General features: G+C 38.7%; 1 protein-coding gene across 1 annotated transcript in view; it reads right to left on the bottom strand.

Annotated features, from left to right (window-relative positions):
• Nucleotides 1–14,508, bottom strand: part of LOC575618 (dynamin-binding protein) — a 55,416-nt gene that overhangs the window by 40,466 nt on the left and 442 nt on the right. The window lies entirely within an intron of this gene.

Raw genomic sequence — 14,508 nt, 5'->3', positions numbered from 1 at the left:
TGGATTCTGTATCAGGACAATACAAGCTTCATACAGTAGCATTCATCAGTCCACACGTGTGCACAGAAGCCCGGTGGCTAGCTTCTAGGTATGCGGACCATGGGTATAAATTGATTGATTCGTCATTGCATTGAGCTCACACAGAGAGGTTTCCCAGGGAAAGGCCACTTTATCAGCACATGAGCAGTTAGAGGTCATTTATTTTTAAACCCATGACTAAACTGGCTACTTTCTCGTGGAAGTTTCTTTAACGCTTCAATGGTGCATTCAATGATACACAAGCGAAAGTACTCTTTTCTTCACACTTTTCAAAAAAGTGAAGAAAACACACAAAGTGGGACCTCTTCGGTTTAAAAGATCAGTGGAAATTTGAGTTCTCTTGTACATGTACCAAATGCTAACTAGTAGCTCTAAAGCAATGACCAGCAGCACATATTCTGCATTGAGCAACGGTGAGTCAAATAGGAGAGTATTTCAAAATTCCACTACCCAAGGAGAGCAGTCTTGATTGAAGAATGAATCCAGGCGAAAAAATATATCTGGCAAAAATATTCAGAGAAGCTGATGTAGACGGATGGGTAAACAAATCCAGACATACAGCAAGATGGACAGTACTAGACTGCACTCAGCCCCATTAGACTGCCACTCAATAAAACGGTGAAAATAAATCGTCCTCGATTCATTAATTTATCTGCTTCAACGCCCCTCCTCGGACTATCAGTCATGCAAAGGAGGAGCGCAATTTCAATTTTTCTTAAAGGGATCTGGTAACTTTGTCTTAGATCCTTTAAAAAAAATCCTTGATTTTGCTCATGCTGCAATGATAATTATAAACCTTTAGGGCAGTCAGGAACCCTATGACTTTTACAAGTCAATCACCTGTCTGATAACTGGTAGGAAGATATTTATGATTGAAAATCTAAATCAAATTTTGCATTTGGCAAATGCTACATAACACTACAGTCTATTGAAGAAAATATGGTAAAACCGGTCACTCAAAGGTTTTTACTTTTTGGAGGCACTTCTTGATCATTTTGAAGCACAATTTTATTAGGGCTTCAATATAAGGCGAGGCGTCAAAAATAAATATACCAGCCAGCGGCAGCTAACTGCACTTGTGCGTCCTGGCTGCATTTTTTAAATTAGCTCAGCCGGCTACCGCTGGCGGTAGGAAATAGCATTCAAAAGCATGCGCCGGCTGCCGCCTTTCGAATGGAAACCGAGCCTCAGATCCCAGCCTGGCACAAGCCGGCTGGGCTAATAAGTGAAAAATAATTGCCCCAGCCAGGCTTCGGCCGTAATTACAGCCTCGATGCGCCAATACGTGAGGCGGCAGCCTGCTGGTATCGATATTTTTGACGCCTCGCCTAACACCATATCACAGGCACCTAACCACATAGTGCCGTGCATCTCAGATTTAACATTGTTAAACGATCCCTTTAAAGGGAGACACATCGTTAGTTTCCATGTGTAGTACATGTAGGTCATAATTAGCTGACACCAGACTTGGTGGAAATACCATTGATGGGTGTACAAGTCTCGCAAACAGCAAACCCGTAGTCCCACCAAGAAATGCCCACTACAATGTAGTTTCTCAGAGGGTTTTTCGGATGAGGGATACATGTATATACCAACAAAAAAAAGTCCATAAAGGGTGAATGGTAGAAAATGCAAAGCAAAACTTGTTCGTCAAAAAAATGAAGGCTAATCCTGGTGATTGACAACACCTACATGTAATATTGGGTAAACACTAAACTCCTGAATGGTGTCAAATTTCCCACGAGAGCCCTAACTATGCATCATCTACACATATTTTGATTGCCCCGACACAGTTGGAACTTAAAAGAGCCAGAGGGTTTAATCATCAGAGTTGCATAAATTTCCAACTGGAAGAATTTCATTACAGTAGTCTATCTAACACACGTTCAGGTCAGGAATCAGACAAGCTGTAATCGTGGAAGGATGTTTTTTTTACAGGAAAAAAAAGGGAATGGCACTCTAGCATAGCTGCCAACATTTGATTTTTTGTAATCAGGGAGATTTTTGAGACGCGAGTGCACTGAGCGACAAAGGATTGGGCAATTTTTACAGTAAATTTGTGTATCATTTTTAAGGAATCAGTGAGGTTTCTGAGATCCTATGGCCGATGTTGTTTTTATTTTAATTGTAATAAAATTGTCGACAAAATATAACCCCTTTTTGCATAAAATCAGGTATCAAATGGGCTCTAAAAACAAACTATTTTTTTTCTCCATTTATTTTGAATGAATGAATGAATGAATGAACAAACAGTGTACACACTGCAGGGAATAATTTTCCTCAAATTTTTTGATTAGCAATTTCAGCCGATGGATAAATATTTCAAATGAAATTCTGTACATTTCTATGGAAGAAAACTGCTACACAAAAGATATTTTGTATAGCAGTCATGCAAAAATGCATAGCAAATTGCGATGCGATACCAGGAAAATTATTCCCTGCACTACCTACAGTTTCGCCCACATGTTATCTAAGGAAGATGTTAACGCAGTGAAAAACAAACAAGTTGTTCACTTGGGAGAGGAGAGACAAATTTAAAGGCCATTTATTTGAAATGTACAGATTTCTTTATACTAATTTGGAGTACGTACATGTACATAAAATTCACATCTGAAAAATAAGCTTCACTATCAGGTAAATCTGATTAAGTCAAAGTGTGTTTAATAAAAACAAACAACATTGCTTGATACATGACTCTCAATTCATACTGTACATTACTCGGTGTAAAGAAAACAAAACAACCAAGGAAGGGAATCGGGAAATCATTCAACCCTCATCATTTCTGAACATGAGGAGGAAACATTTATTCTTACCCTTCTGAACGTGTAAGATATCCTTATGAAAAATGAAATGCAATGTTTATTTCATGTTTAATTCACTCAAAACATGTCAAGTAGCTAGCTTGGGCTCCCTCGTTCCAAGAATAGAATCCCTCCTGCCATGAGTAATCCTTTTAAACGTATCCTTTTAAAATTGTATTTGGCACAGATCTCACAAAAAACTTCAAAGTTGAGAAACATGCTCCATATCCTCAAACTGAAATAAATCCTCTATTCCAAACTGCTACGGTAAAAATTGTCAGCAGAGTACTGTATTCCAACCACCAAGGACATACATGTACATGTAGACACCATGCAGGAACCTCACTCCAACTCACAGGGAAATGTTTAGATGTCAAATGCTCCAGCACACAGAGTCTACAGCACACTGTCCGCCAACCACTGATGGTATGATAACCATTCTAAATAGCCACCTGCCAAATACATCCACATGTATGAGCACACTGCACTCTGATAGTAACGAGGCAGGACCTATTCACTAGTGCTGATATGCGATGGTGTGCAATACATGCGTGCTCATTAAATCTTGGCGAGGAAGCCTCTGCTCTGATCATCCCACGCACACACACACACTCACCCTCACCCACACACGAACATGCACCCACGCACAGCCAGGCAGACACAGACGCAAGGGGTGAGAGCAATTGGACTGTTTCGCTAGCTGGCGATACACTTTGCTATTACGCAAAGGCATTGACATTTAAACGTATAGATTGCTTCCTTTAGGTATGAAAATGTAAAGATCTTACACATGCACTCTAGAGAGCTACTGCATGTGCTTCCATCTTCTTCAATCTGTCAGACGCATAGTTTAGTTGACAATACATGTAGATGTAAAAACATCCTCTTTTAAGTCAATACATAAATTTATACATTATGCAGTTCCTATATTATAATCATTACAATTAATAATACATAATATTCCTTGATACTTAGAGAAGGCACTTGGAGTTAACCCTATACTAGATATCCGATATTTGTCATGAAAAAGCTGCCAGTAGTAGACCCGTAGGCCCAATACATGCATCTTTATCATGAGAAACCTTTATTGATGCCTAGATTGCATCATTTGTCAAAAATGATGCATTTTTTACTGATAGTAATTTATTCTTATTCATTCATGTATCCATTGCATTTACAGTATTATGGTTGTAAAAGTATTTGCAATTCTGCTATCTAGTCATAAATGATTGAATAAAACATTTTACATGAATAAATAAATAAATAAATAATCCCTTTTTACTGAGACAAGCACTGCTTCTCTCTCATTCTTTCGCAGTCTTGGTGTCTAGGACCTTCTCTTAATTCCTGTTATTTTCCACATAATTCCGGCAGCCAAAGAGACCCCATTCTTGTGTTCCTAGTTTTCTTTTTCTTTATGTCATCCGATTTCTGTTTTCTATCCTATTTTTTTAGGTTTCCTTTGATGACTGAAATAAAACAAAAATCTTTAGTATGTCTTAAATGAAATGCTAACTTTCATCGATGAATAACCCTTCTGTTTCCCAAAATATATAGAACTCTTTTCTTTACACTATGAAAGATTTTCAATGATTCAAAAAATGTTAAATTGTAACATCTCTTCCTTGTGTGAATTATTTCATTGCCAATTTTCCATGACCATCCTTCCTTCCTTCTTCCTTCCTTCCCCATACCCGTCTCTCCTCCACATTGAATGCTGTCCTTCAAGCTATTTTGCCTCATACATTGTTAGTTATAAGTGATAACCCATATCTCAGATCTGATCATGGTTTTAAGTTAGTAGCTCTTTACATGTAGGCCAAATAACACAAATAACTTGTTTCTCGTCCAGACTTTTGAATAAAAGGAGCAGGCAGGGCATAACTATTTACTATTTTTCTTATTTTTTTTTTGGTTTTTGTCCAAGATGGCTGCCATACTAATTTTAGCTGGCCAAGCCTATTGTTATTTTATTCACAGATATTGTGCTATGCGAGTATACTGATGCAATGTATGACAACAAATATGATGATCAATTTGAACAAAATATATATCACAGGCTTTTATTGTTTGGGCTTTTTTTTATGTTGAATTTAGTAAATAGTTTAAAAATGAAGGAGGCGGCAGCCAGAAAGGAGGCGAGAGGGGACGAGAAACACTTAATTTCTGTTATATGGCCTTGCAGGTGTAATGTAGGAGCGTAGATATACAAAGTGTAATGAGTTAATGACACATTCAATGTCAATTTGTAAAAGCAGAACAACAAAATATTGAATAACTTATAGGACATCAAATGTCTAAATAATTTGGACTTGTACATTCTGTATTTTCTCAACAATTATGTTGTACATAGCAAGCTGTGTACACATACATGTACATCTACATGCAACCATAAATATATGATGTAGTTAAATCAAACTGTGTTTAAATACATGTATTCTCTGTATGGAAGTTTGAAATCCATTTATTCCGTCATCAATAACCAAGAAAAATAAATGTTATCAACCTTTGTATACAGAGCAAATTGGAGGAGCCCTAACAAGATACATCAGTGTTCCCACTTTGTGTTTCGCTGATGGCGACTTCAAAAAAGCATAACTTTTCTATTTTCAATCAGAAATTGCTCAAACTTTCACTAACTTATTCTTTTGGGGGGCAAATTAAGAGGGTGGACCTCTGTTTAAACAATGAGGCAAGCACATGTCCATTTATATAGATTTGTACAGCATACATTCAATACATAAGGATTAGTAATTCAACATCTACCCCAGATAGACACAGTTTGCTATACTGTACATGTACACATGTGTATTGTACAGTACATGTACAGAATCTTTAAAGCTTCTCTAAACCAGGGAGGTAACTGACACTTCCCTGTCTAAACTGTCTAAAGTATAACAAAATGTGAAAGAGGATGTCATTTAAGACAATGCTCGATTTGATTGGGTAAACCCATCTAATCGAACATTGATGAAAGAATGTTACCTTAAGGTTTTCTGAGTACAACACAAAACCCAAATTGTGTATTATTTTATCAATTTGTCTTTAGAAAAACATTTTGGGGAGAAAATCTTTGCAAAAGTGTGTCTTAAATGACATCCTCTTTCAAATTTACGGGGAATTACAAGCACAGGTACAGTGTACATGAAAGCATGCAATTCTTCACAAGTGGGTAATTCAAAAGACAGTATTGGTAATATACACTGTACATGTATGTATCTGCATACATTGTACATGTATGTACACTGTACGCTCAGGACTGCATGAATTTATTAGGGCTCTGATTCAAATGCTAAATTAAATTATGCCACAAAATGTGGAATAATTGTTTCAAAAGGGTTAATGCCTTGAGCAATGATCAATCGTCACTGGAGCAAATGTAGAATCCCCAATACCCATTCCAGCAAATGCACAGAATTGATCGAGGGGGGGGGGGGGGGTGCAAAATCGTTGGTCTCAAGTGACCTACGATCACCCTCCGCTAACACTATTGATTGCAATCTAATTAAATTTACATGTGCATGTATGCGGGCTAGGTACTGGTGGCAGGATTCTCACATGCCTCAAATGTATACTTATGATGCCTGGATGCATGGCCTTTATCTATATGTTATTACGTTTCACCTTCTTCGTTTCTATTTTCAGTAATAAGATTGTGTACAGCAGGCCTTGTACCGGTAGATGTTTTATGAAAAATGACTCATCACACATTACAAATCAAAATGAACAATTGTAGTAATTTCATACATTACTAAAAATTTACCGGTATTAAGCCTATACATGTACATATATAGATGACTACAACTATTTATGTCATGCAAAGTGTCATGTCAAGCATAACTCAAGATTTATTTTCTTTTATATTACAACTTACTCCTACAGTACAGTACATCTTAATCAAATTATTGGTCAAACACGGACATGGACGTTAAGCGCAACTTTGTACGTACATTTACATGTAAGTGCACTTACATACATAGTATGTGTGAGCCTATACAGTGTACTTGCCTAGCACTGCGCTTTAACGTCTATTACTTGTGCGTGCATGCTTCTAGTAAGCTTATTAAACTTGGGATTTATTTGTCAGCCATAATGACACCAACAAATCTTGAAATGAACTTCTTTTTATACTGAATAACAATGATCTAGGAGTTTTGTAAATGATGCATGTTTTCATCCACTCATCACAACATCTATCAGCTCTTGTTGAGGCTGTATGCATCTATTGATAAATGCATACAGCCTCAACTCAAGTGTGGTAGATCGTATAATGAACTCATTTGCATGCATCATTAGTATACTATCAAAACTAAATCGTGGTTGACTTTTCTTATGAAACATCCCTTAAGCGGGACTGCACTACTTGTAGCTACTTGCGCCCTCTATATAGCCAACGATGCCTAAGCAGTACCCGTTGATCCTCCATGGTCACCTTTTTGTTATGTTAATTGACAGCAGATTTGATGAGATAACCACCTGTCAGTGACCATGCAGGGATGTCTAATCAAGCATGGCCAAACTAGTGCAGATAGGCTTTAAACTTAAAGTGAATTGAAAGCAACCAGCATTGTGTTACATATCAGTTCGAAATTGAAATTCTAATCAAGACAGGTATTGGTGTGCACATCTGAGACACCATACAGCATAGCTCAGCGACCTACAGTGTACATGTTCACACTCTCAAATCATTGTGTACATGTACACTGTCGCTCATAAAGGTGGAATATTTTAGATTTACCCCATTTAATGGAATTATTTTAAAAATTATTTAAAAATAAAAGATCTAGATAATAGTATACATTCTCAGATTTTATTGACTAATAATTTGCCAATGTGTGTTTTGCGGGACTGCTAAAGCATTTGTATGCTACTATGCTTATTTACTAGGGGACCTAAGCCATCAAATCATAAATGACAGTAATAAGGATTAATGCCCCACAAAAGGGCACTAATATAGCACATCGACACGCGTTTGATCCTGGGGCCTCACAGATACGAGACCATTGTTTTGTCACTGAACCATGACTGTACGCAGCGGGGGCTAGGGTAGGGGGCAGTTTCCATGAATACAAAAAAAAGAAAGAAAATGCAATAAATTTGCAATAATTTATTGCATTTTACCCGGGTCCCCAAAATAAAAAAATCCTCTGGACGGCCATGCATTGTGGCTCAAGGCATGGGCACACGGAGGATTTTTTTATGTTGAGACCCGGGTAAAATGCAATAAATTATTGAAAATTTATTGCATTTTCTGTTTTTTTTTTGTATTCATGGAAACTGCCCCCTACCCTAGCCCCCGCTGCGTACAGTCATGGTTCAGTGACAAAGCAATGGCCTCGTAACTGTGAGGCCCCAGGATCAAAACAGTGTCGATATGCTATATTAGTGCCCTTTTGTGGGGCATTAATCCTCATTACTGTCATTTATGACTTAAGGGCATAGGTCCCCTAGTTGATAAGCATAGTAGCATACACATGCTTTAGCAGTCACACAAAACACACATTGTCAAATTATTATTCAATAAAATCTGAGAAAGTATTCTATTATCTAGATCTATTATTTTTAAATAATTTTTAAAATAATTCCATTAAATTGGGATAAAAACAAATATTCCACCTTTATGAGCGACAGTGTACATGATATCCTTGCATATCCTCATGAGAATCGTTGCTCTTTCAGATTAATCACCACGGTTGTGAATATTTCATGACCTGATTCTAGTACCAGAGTAATTTTCGCACACCGTCTCCATGTAGCCTTATTCACACGCGGTGCTGATTACCCGTCTTAAAATCTAATCCAATCTAAACATGAAATTTGTTGAGCACCGATAAAACTACATTGTACATACAATATGTAGGTGCCTATCAAAGGCACTGGTGAGATTAATATTTGAAAACAATTGCTATGGTTGTGAATATTTCATGACCTAGCTTCTTTCTCCCTGTGTAATTTCCCTCACTGTCTCCATGTTGCCTTATTTACACACGATGCTGATAACCCGTCTTACCATCCAAACCTGAAATTTGTTAAGCACCGATAAAACTACATTGCAGATGTGCATGCCTATCAAAGGCACTGGTGAAATTGATATTCAACTGCTATGAGAGGCCTGGCTGTTTTTATAGGCTCAAGGGGACGTTGCATCCTGCAATGACCCCTCGGCACGCTATGGTTGCTACGGTAGTGAATATTTCATGACCTGTTTTTCCCTGTGTAATTTCCCACACTGTCTCCATGTAGCCTTGTTCACACGCGATGCGGATAACCCGTCTTACAATCCTGAAAGTTCCTGTAGGCTAGCTCTTCAAATGCCCTCATATTTACAAGTAAAGAGCTAAACTGCTAAAGAGTGTGGAGTGTACGATTAGGGACACTGATTTCCGCCATTTTCCGGGATCACGGAAAACAGACAGAATTCACGGAAATGACCATTTGAAATGAAAAATGCAATTTCGAACAGAAAAATAGCGAAAAACCCCTTTTACGTGTACCTCGAAACTTTTCATTTTTCAAGAAGAAAATCGTAAAACTTACACTATTTTTGTGATTTGTTATGCAATGAACAAATATCGGGCCTAAAATCATGGTTAATAATTGCATTGTGGCACAAACTGTGCGGAAGTGATTGGAAAAGATTGATCATGTTTCATTGTATATATATACTGTGAGGTTTCAGAATCATCACAGTGATGAGAAATTGGCCCAGTCTGGCTAAAAGTCACATGCACTGTAGTATTGTGTATATGGGGCTACACCAAAATGTGACCTGACATTGTGGTCTAAGCTACATGTACATTGTATAGGGACACTGATTTTCCGTTTCAGAAAATCTGGAATTCTGTTTCAAATGGGCTGAAAAACAGAAATTCTGTTTTGCCATAGACTTTGTACACATGAAAAAACTAAAATTCTGTTATAACATTTTCATTAAAACATGAATTTGGACCCATTTCACAAATTCTTTTTTTCAATGACAAATGACAACAAATCAGTGACAAATCTGCTGATATAAAACCAATCAGAAGCAAGGATTTCAGTAGCTTACATATCAAAAACTGTCATTTGTCACTGATGACAAGTTTTGTGAAATTGGCCTCAGAACTTAAGTTGATATTTAGAACATGTACATGTACACGCACCTAACAGATATAAAGTCTTATGAAAACTTGAACTTGATAATCATACCTGTACTCCATACCCAACTCTAATGCTTTTCAATGAATTTAACCACATAACGACTTTGAAAAGTATTTTTAATGAAAACTATCGCTTATACTTTACTGAACTACCAGTATATTTTTTAACCATTTTCATAAAATACACATGTCCTTGCATTATAACAGGGGTCTGAATTTTTGTATTCACCTGTACATCACAAGTTCCTAATCTCACTCTTTTCCTAAAACATGTGATATTTGCAGTATCAAATCAACTGCCTTTCTTTTTTGTCTTCTTTTTCTCCATTTCTCTTCCTCCCCTCTGTTTTTTTGTTAACCTCTTTTTACCTGCTCCCTTTTTTTTTAAACCCTTTTCCCTTTATGTTTCTCTTCTCTCTCTTTCCTTTTTTGTTTCCCTTTTTCTTTCTCTCTATTCCACTCCCCCCCCCCCCCCCCTCCCTCCATCATGCTCCTTTTACATTTTCTGTAGCTTCTTTGATTCTCACTTTCTCCCTCTTCCTTCTCTTGTTTTCTGTTCTGCTATCATTTGTTTCTCTATTTTTTTCCATTTTTCTTTCCCTTCTTCTCTTTCATTTCTCTTTACTACACTCTCCTACGTTACAATCGCTTTGTTGCACTGCTATACATGTAGGATTGCGTGTCACACTTTTTAGTGCACTGTTTTGCATTGCTATGTTGATGATGTACGGTATATACAAAATCATTTACTGGTAAAGCCCTGTGGGCAAAAACTCATACTGTACATGTAATTGATGACGTTTCTTTTATTTTCAACCTGTATTTTCGTCTTTTACAGAGCCCAGCCAGAGATTATCCTGCTTGTTGAATTGGTGAGCGAGCAAAGCAAGCGAGAAAATAGACACTTAATGAAAGAAAAACATCATACACTCATCATAGGCCTACACTAGATGTATTTGTAACTTATAAATTTTAATACAGAGGGAAAACCTTTGAAATTATATTTTGTATAAAAAAAAGTAGAAAAGATATGATTTATATTCGGTCATTTTCTGCCTGAATATGGCAAACTTTAAGCCCCAGTCCCATATAAAGCCGGACCAGCACGGACGAGCACGGACCACTCCGGACCATCCCGGACCATGGTCTGGGGTGATCCGGGATGGTCCGGGATGTTTTGTTAAAAAAAGTGTGATGCTTTAAAAGCTACAGTCCCATATACGTCCCGGACCGTCCCGGACCATCCCGGACCCCATCCGGAGTGATCCGGGATTCGGTCCGTGTTGACACCGTGTTGGCACCGGGGTGGTCCTGGATGGTCCTGGATGGTCCTGGATGGTCCTGGATGGTCCTGGGCGGTCAATAACTCACTCCCGGACTGCCACGGATCAACACGGACCGCCCCGGCGCCACTACGGATGACCCCGGACCCAGCACGGTGGCTACACGGATCACCCCGGATCAAACTATTGTCCCGGACCACCCCGGCAGTTTTTGACCGTCAAAAACATCCGGGGTCGACTCCCGGACCGCCCAGGACCATCCAGGACCATCCAGGACCATCCAGGACCACCCCGGTGCCAACACGGTGTCAACACGGACCGAATCCCGGATCACCCCGGATGGGGTCCGGGATGGTCCGGGACGGTCCGGGACGTATATGGGACTGTAGCTTTAGGAATCTTGCTGCCAAATATATCTCAATTCAAAATTCTTCAGGAGTACAGCACCCTTGCCTAATACAGTGTATGCCTATTATTTCAACATAACTTACTGGTAAAGTTTATCTTTGGGTCTCCAAAAATGAGAAACAGCGGAAATCATGCAGGTTAGGAAAAGAGGAGATTAGTAAATCGTATTCCTTTATGTTTGTCTTCAAACTGATAAAGTGGCATTCATTGGCTCTCTACTGTATACATATGTCAAATGTATGTTGGATAAGTCAATGAATTACTGGTGTACTCGTATGGGTGAAATCCTTGTACTGTAGCTGTGTCATTGTCTAGTGGATCACATTATGTGGTTATATAGTTCCACCACATCCTATCCTTTAGCAAGACATATAATTACTCTACATTTGCCACTCTCTTCCCCAGTGAAGAGTGCAGTGACAAGTTGGCAACCATCTGAACCAAAATAACCCTTATTATACTACTCCCCCTCTATTTCCAGTTACTATACATGAATGCTCAGGTACAGTTTGGGTTGAGAATGGTACTTGAAAATCAATCTTACTTACAACTGTAGTTACTTACCAGTGTTCCACAATTAAAAACAAATGAATAAAACAGCTCACAAATACTTTACGTTTTCCAGAACTCGATCTTCTGTTTAATCAAATAAATGACAATTCACTGAGACACTTCTCTCATGTCAATTCATTCTCTAGCTCTCTTGTCTCAATTTTTTGTAATATTATTTTGATTACCAGATTCAAGTTAGTTACAATTAAGTTACATGTATGTACTATGGTATCTCAATCATCATCATCACATCATCAACTAGCCCGAATTTTCTGTCTCTTTCGTTCGTAAGCCTCTGATTTGGGTAGGGTCGGCTCCTCTCTAAAGAGAGGAAAGAGAGAAGAGCCCACCCTACCCAAATCAGACTCAGAGGCTAACGTACGAAAGAGACAGACAATTCGGGGTAATCATCAACATATCTACTACTCAATTACCAATGACCAATACCAATCCAATTCTAAATTTCAACGTATGATTCAAGATACCGTAGATACCATAAATACAGGCCTTAAATTAATCGACGGCCATCGACGGCCAGGCCGTCGATGCCCCTATGACTGGCCGCGGTGCCCTCCCAAAAAAAGATATATTCACGGCCAAAAAGGCCGTGCCCTTTTTTTCCAACTGGCCGACGTGCCTTTTTTCCAACTGGACGTGCCCTTTTTATTTTAAATTTGCGCACATAAAACCACCAATTGCGCCCATAATCATCTAAAACTAGACGGCAAGGCGCAAGTGTTTTCCGTGAAAATGCGCCCATAAATTATTAGAACAGTAAAAATACACGAATCACGAACAGTTTGCCGCCCACGAGCTCTCTTCTAGCTTCGTATTTAGTGCTTTAATAAGGCGCAAGTGCCGTGAAAATGCGCCCTTTGTTATTATATAGGCAATGCGCTAGCGCACGTACGTACGTACGTTCATATTATGCGATCGCATGATGTGCATATGGTGCATGCTGTTGACGCACGCACGTACGAACAAATCGAAGGCCAGGATCAAGAAAACAAATCGTCAAATGGAGAAATAAACAAGCATTCAAATAGTCGTTAGAGATCTGTCGAGGTTTGTTTGTAGACTAGGCCTAGTTTATTATTTTATCTCAAATAGAATTTAGAATTATCTTATTAATAAGTTAAGAACACCTACGATGTTCTCGATCGTAGTTACTCTCATTTTGCCACCAGCCAACCTCGCTTCAAAAAGCTACCCCGCCAGCTTCCCAAGACGAACGTTTCGAGTCCCGGTAAAATTCCGAGGGTGCATCGGTTTCGCTGGCAAACTTCCAGCCCGACAGCTTCCCACCAAAAGTGGCGAGAGTGTGTGTGCGAGGAACGATTTTGGTTTCGTGAATGCACGTTACGCAACTGAGCTGAGCGTGTCACTTTCAGCTGTCGAATGTCTATAAGGACATTTTTACATCTTATTTCATTAGTTAGGCCTATGTAGACCTTTCTATACAACAGTTAAAAAGATAATTTCTTCAAATTTGCTCCTACTACCGAGAGAGTGGCGGAAGGTTTGTGTGTGAGGTGCGATTTTGATTTGGAATACCCGGCCCGGTAAACTTGCCAATTAAGTCCTTCTGACGTTCGATGTTTGTGAAATTGACAATTTATTTATTCATTTGCTCATCAATATTTTTAGTTACTTTAAAATACTGTTTAATGTGCAAGTTTGATGTTCTTAATCAATATTTCCTGTTCATATTGTTAAGATTAAAAAGTTATTAAATTGATCGTTCGATCTATTCACATTATGAAATTAACATTTGTAGACTCTCTTTGAACTTATGATTAGATAAGCGGCCTATCTGTTTTTGGAAAATTGCCCCTTGCTCTGGTAAATTCCCGTGGCAAAGGGCAACTTAAAAAAAAAATTGCCCCTCAGTGCTCCTGGCTGCTAAATCTAAGGCTTGCGGGCCGCCGCCTTGTTTGCAGGCGCGTAGCCAGAGTTTGGTGTTTGGGGGGGCACGTACATGTAATCGATCGAGGTCAAAAAAAGGGGTCTACAAAATTTCAACCGATCCTGGAAATTTTAGGGGGGGCACGTGCCAAACTCGAGGCCAAACTGGCCTTGCCCTAAAAATGACGAAATTTAAGGCCTGTAAATAGATATTCTCGTAAAATAAGCCACTGCTCATTTGTACGTAGGCCTAGACTAGTGGCAGCGCACTACAAGGAGGAGTCAACAACAACGATATATGAGACTAGGCTCTTCAATGGACTCTTACAAATTTAGTTATTTCCCCAGGACACTTAAGGACTGGGACGAGCTACCTCAAAT

The sequence above is a fragment of the Strongylocentrotus purpuratus genome, unplaced genomic scaffold (assembly GCF_000002235.5).
Source record: "Strongylocentrotus purpuratus isolate Spur 01 unplaced genomic scaffold, Spur_5.0 spur5_scaffold_20, whole genome shotgun sequence".
NCBI lineage: Eukaryota > Metazoa > Echinodermata > Echinoidea > Camarodonta > Strongylocentrotidae > Strongylocentrotus > Strongylocentrotus purpuratus.
This window is presented reverse-complemented; position numbering and strand designations above follow the sequence as displayed.